The 4,557-nt window shown below is 39.9% G+C and overlaps 1 protein-coding gene and 1 pseudogene across 5 annotated transcripts in view; one reads left to right on the top strand and one right to left on the bottom strand.

The window, feature by feature from the left end:
• Ctnnd2 (catenin delta 2) overlaps positions 1-4,557 on the bottom strand; it is an 851,684-nt gene that overhangs the window by 574,175 nt on the left and 272,952 nt on the right. The gene's annotated exons all lie outside the window — the stretch shown is intronic.
• LOC116083811 lies at positions 3,867-4,553 on the top strand (annotated as a pseudogene). Its single transcript, XR_004115922.1, has one exon. The product of XR_004115922.1 is annotated as a peptidyl-prolyl cis-trans isomerase D pseudogene (transcript).

The raw sequence follows: 4,557 nt of genomic DNA, 5'->3' as shown, positions 1-4,557 counted from the left end.
GAGGAGGAAGAGGAGGAGGAGGAGAAGGAGGAGGAGGAGAAGGAGGAGGAGGAGGAACGTGGTGGTAATGTGGTGGTACAACAGCTGTGCGGTGTTTACTCTCAATAGATGCCTTTCTCCCAAATAACAGAAATAAAACAAATTTAGGTTTCCCATTTGTAAAGGAGTCTCTCTCACTCTTTCTCCTTCTCACCCCCTCTTTCTCTCCTCTCTCTCTCTCTCTCTCTCTCTCTCTCTCTCTCTCTCATACACACACGCACACACACACACACACACACACACACACACACACACACAGGCATGCAGGCACTAGGAAAGTAATGGCAGAATGCAATGCTTTTTAATTTACAAAAGACAAGTTTCCTCCTGGCATAACTGAGCCCATGTTTTGTTTATAACAGGTAAAGGAAGTCTACCATATTTTTCATGTTCTATGTCTGAAGTTTATATTTAAGATGTTATCTTTGAAGAAACAATTCAGTTCATCTGATTGCTAAGAATTACATCTTACGATCCTAGCATTAAAAATAATACTTGTTTCAGTTTTCCACATCCTTAGCTCATTTCTTTATCCTTATATTCTTCTAACATTTATATAAATTTGCGATCATGAATAATGCCTTGTCGAAACAGAGTGAGCCCTGTTTCTTTGGTTGGACTTACGTATTATGCCAGTGCTCTTGTCAAGCCATCAGAGGAATACCAATAAGAAAATGCACATGACTAAGCATTTTAAGTTCTTCACACAATGTGCTTGGCTAAGACACAAGCTAAATAGCCTACTTGAAAGCTACTTTTGCATGCAGGTGCACACACACACAAGAACCTACAGTAAAATGAAAGAAACCAGTAGAATGTCTTAAAACAAGTATGAGAAAAAATTCTTGAAATAACACTACCACTCAACATGTCAAACCCTATTTATATAAACACATGTGTAGAATTATCCTCTGTAGGTTATGCTGTACTTATCACATATTTCCAGGATGGATGCCAGGACATTCTGTCCTCTATCTAAGAGTTAACCTGCACATTGGCTGCCTAAGTGTGGAAGGCTATAGTTATAATGTGTAGTCATAAAGGTAAAGAAATAAACAGGGTGAGGGTGGCTCATTACAACTGGCAGTTCTGTAATTCCTGGACTTTAGACTTCTCTTTATGCTTCAGGCTGATGATCTTTAGTTAAAAATAAAATAAATAACATTGTCAAAACACTATGTCATCAGTCCTTTCTGAATTATATCCTGTTTGTTATATTTCTTCTCAGGTAGCTAAGATCAATCTTTAGGTGCATTCTCTGTCTTACAGTGGGATTAGCAGTATGAAGGGTAGATTAGGGCACTAAATTCAACAAGATCAAACTAATTTATAATCAAATCATTTTGGAGCAGGGTTATGGTTCAACAGGTAAAGTGCTTGCTATGTAAGCATGAAGACAGAAGATGGCCATGAAATGGGAATTTTTTTATGCAGGTAAAATGAGGTTTCATGCGGTTATTATGTAGACAGTCCTCAGTTTCTACATACAAAAAACACCACATTATGGAATACACCCGTGACCCCAGTGTTGGAGGGAAGAGAGAGATGTGGATTCCATTACCATGTAGGATGTCCAGTGTAAGTGGTCAGTAAGCTTTGGGTTCTCTGAGAGATCAAGTCAGAAAAAGAACAAGAAATAATTAGGGAAGATACTCCTACGTCACCATCAGGCCTGAACATGTGTCAGCATTGGTAAACAGATGTGTGTGCATGTATGTGTGTGTGTGTGGGGGGTGGATTTTGCTCGGGCAGAGCAGAACCTTGTTATTTATTGATATATTTATTCCATTATCCTTCAAGAATTTAAAGCCTCTCCTATAAGACTCTGAATGCATCTTTCTTTATTCCTGAAAATATCATACAAGTCTATGATACCAGGAGCCATAACTGCATGCCACAAGTTAAGCTGGTTCTAGAATTAATGTTGAATTATTCAAAGTAAGAATCCATGAGGGATTGTTCACTGCTCTGTAAAGCTCCTAGACACTCAAGTCTTCCCCTTATATCTTCAGGACACCGAGAATGGAGTGGCATGTAAGAACACAAAGGATTGATGAAAACTTAAGGCTCACTTAGCTATTTCTTCTTCTTGGACTGACTTTAGAATAAGTAGGCCCCAGTCCATAAGGTGACGTATTTACATATGATCATCCCTGGACCAAAAAAATATGTAAAGGATAATGAAACTAAGAAAAGTCAGTCTTTACTATTGGTAATTTTCCTAGGTAACAAGAGTAACTTACCTCTTGTACTATTATTGAGAGTGCATTTGTACAAACCTGTTCATAAGACAGGAAATCTTTGAGTTGCAACTAGACAGCAGCTTAGGTACCACATGGAAGTTTACATATCTTATAAGCACATTCCCATTAAGAGGGTTGTGCTCTTATTTCCTCAATGAGGAAACAGATTCTGTGATTAAATGTTTTCCCACATCATTCAGTCTTTAGGTGGTAGAAGCTACATTTGAATTTAAACAGCTCAGTGTTCTTGCTCATTAGTGACCTAAGCTCACTCATGAACCTTTAGTCTGTCTCCTAGGATCCACACTTCAGAAGCATTGTATTATGCTCTTAAAATGTTTCTGTAATACAAAAGGCTCAAACTTCCCATTCCCCTTCCCTCTGAGCAGAAAATACAATTCTGGTGAGAATCTCCAGCTCCATCAAAATCAAACAAATTCCCCGGTATGCACAGCCTATCCCCTTCCAATCTATCCACTAAGCATTTCCCCATAGAACATGATTTCCCTGGCATTCCCCTACACTGGGGCACAGAACCTTCACAGGGCTGAGGTCCTCTCCTCCTATTGCTGATCGAATTTGCAATCCTCTACTATACACATGCTGCCAGAACAATCGGCCAGAAAGTGGGAGAGGGCAGGGTGGCAGGCATGGGGAAGTGGGAGGCAACAGGGGTTTGTTTTTGTTGTTTTTGTTTGTTTCTTTGTTTTTTGGAGGGGAAACTGGGAATGGAGAAATTTACATGTAAATAAAGAAAATATCTAAAAAAAAAAAAAAAGAACATGATTTCCTTGGTCATGCTAGACATAGGGAAAGCCCATGACCCATGACACCCCAAAATTCTAATCCTATATTTTGGCTACACTTGAATGATGCAGTTACACTTCCATAAATAAAGGGAAACACATCTCCCAGTCCCTGTCAATAAGGCTCCTGTGGAAAGGCTTACAAATTAAGGAGGGGCAGAAAGTATCAGTTAGTCCTTTAAAAGCAGGACTGAAGATGGAGAACTGAATAGCTGCTGCTAATGCACAGGAAATTATGAAAACTATGGGATTCAATCAAAACCAGTAGGTGCCTTTACTGTATCTGTTAATGACTTGCTCAAAAACAAAACAGAACAAAAACATCAAAAGGAAGTGCCTCAACAACAAACATATTCAGGTCAGTCTGTCTTGCAAGTCAGAATGCTACTACAGTTTCTGCAAACCTGAAAAACACACTAAAGAGAGGTTACCCATCCAGATTTCATGTGTAGCAGACATTTTACCTTGAACAGGTCTTTTACAACACTTGTGCAGTCACCCAACTTATGTGTCTTAAGTTTTTGAAATATAGTTATGTAGGATGAGCACATGCTTTGCTAGGCGGGGAGCGGAGTAAGCTCCTCTGTGTACATGTGGATTCGCCTCCTTCCTTCCTGTTAATTCAGGGGTTGCCATCCATCAGATCATCAAGTGGACTGCCAGGTGCCCTGTCCAAGCCATTTCACCAGCTGTACATATTCCAATTTCATAAAGTTATTTGGGAATTTTCATTAATTTATTGTGTGTGAAATTGGTAACATCCCAAACATGGGCCCCTCTCGCGCACGAGGTACTCGTGTCCTGCTTTCCAGCGCCCGCAGTGAAGATGTCCCATCCATTCCTGGCAGCCAAGCCCTCCAATTCCAAGAACCCACGAGTCTTCTTTGACGTGGACATCGGCGGGGAGCGAGTTGGACGAATTGTGTTCGAATTGTTTGCAGATATTGTTCCCAAAACTGCAAAAAAATTTTGTGCATTGTGTACAGGAGAAAAAGGCACTGGAGCCACAACTGGGAAACCTCTGCATTTTAAAGGATGCCCTTTCCACCGAATTATTAAGAAATTCATGATTCAGGGTGGAGACTTCTCAAATCAAAATGGGACAGGTGGAGAAAGTATTTATGGTGAAAAATTTGAAGATGAAAATTTTCATTATAAGCATGATTGGAAGGGTTTGCTGAGCATGGCAAATGCAGGCCCCAATATGAATGGTTCTCAGTTCTTTATCACAACAGTTCCAACTCCTCATTTGGATGGGAAACATGTGGTATTTGGTCAAGTAATTAAAGGACTAGGTGTGGTAAGGATGCTTGAAAATGTAGAAGTGAATGGTGAAAAACCTGTCAAACTATGTATTATTGCAGAATGTGGAGAATTGAAAGAAGGGGATGACTGGGGAAGATTCCCCAAAGATGGCTCTGGTGATAGTCATCCAGATTTCCCCGAGGATGCAGATATAGATTTAAAAG

The sequence above is a fragment of the Mastomys coucha genome, unplaced genomic scaffold (assembly GCF_008632895.1).
Source record: "Mastomys coucha isolate ucsf_1 unplaced genomic scaffold, UCSF_Mcou_1 pScaffold8, whole genome shotgun sequence".
In the NCBI taxonomy this organism is placed as follows: domain Eukaryota; kingdom Metazoa; phylum Chordata; class Mammalia; order Rodentia; family Muridae; genus Mastomys; species Mastomys coucha.
This window is presented reverse-complemented; position numbering and strand designations above follow the sequence as displayed.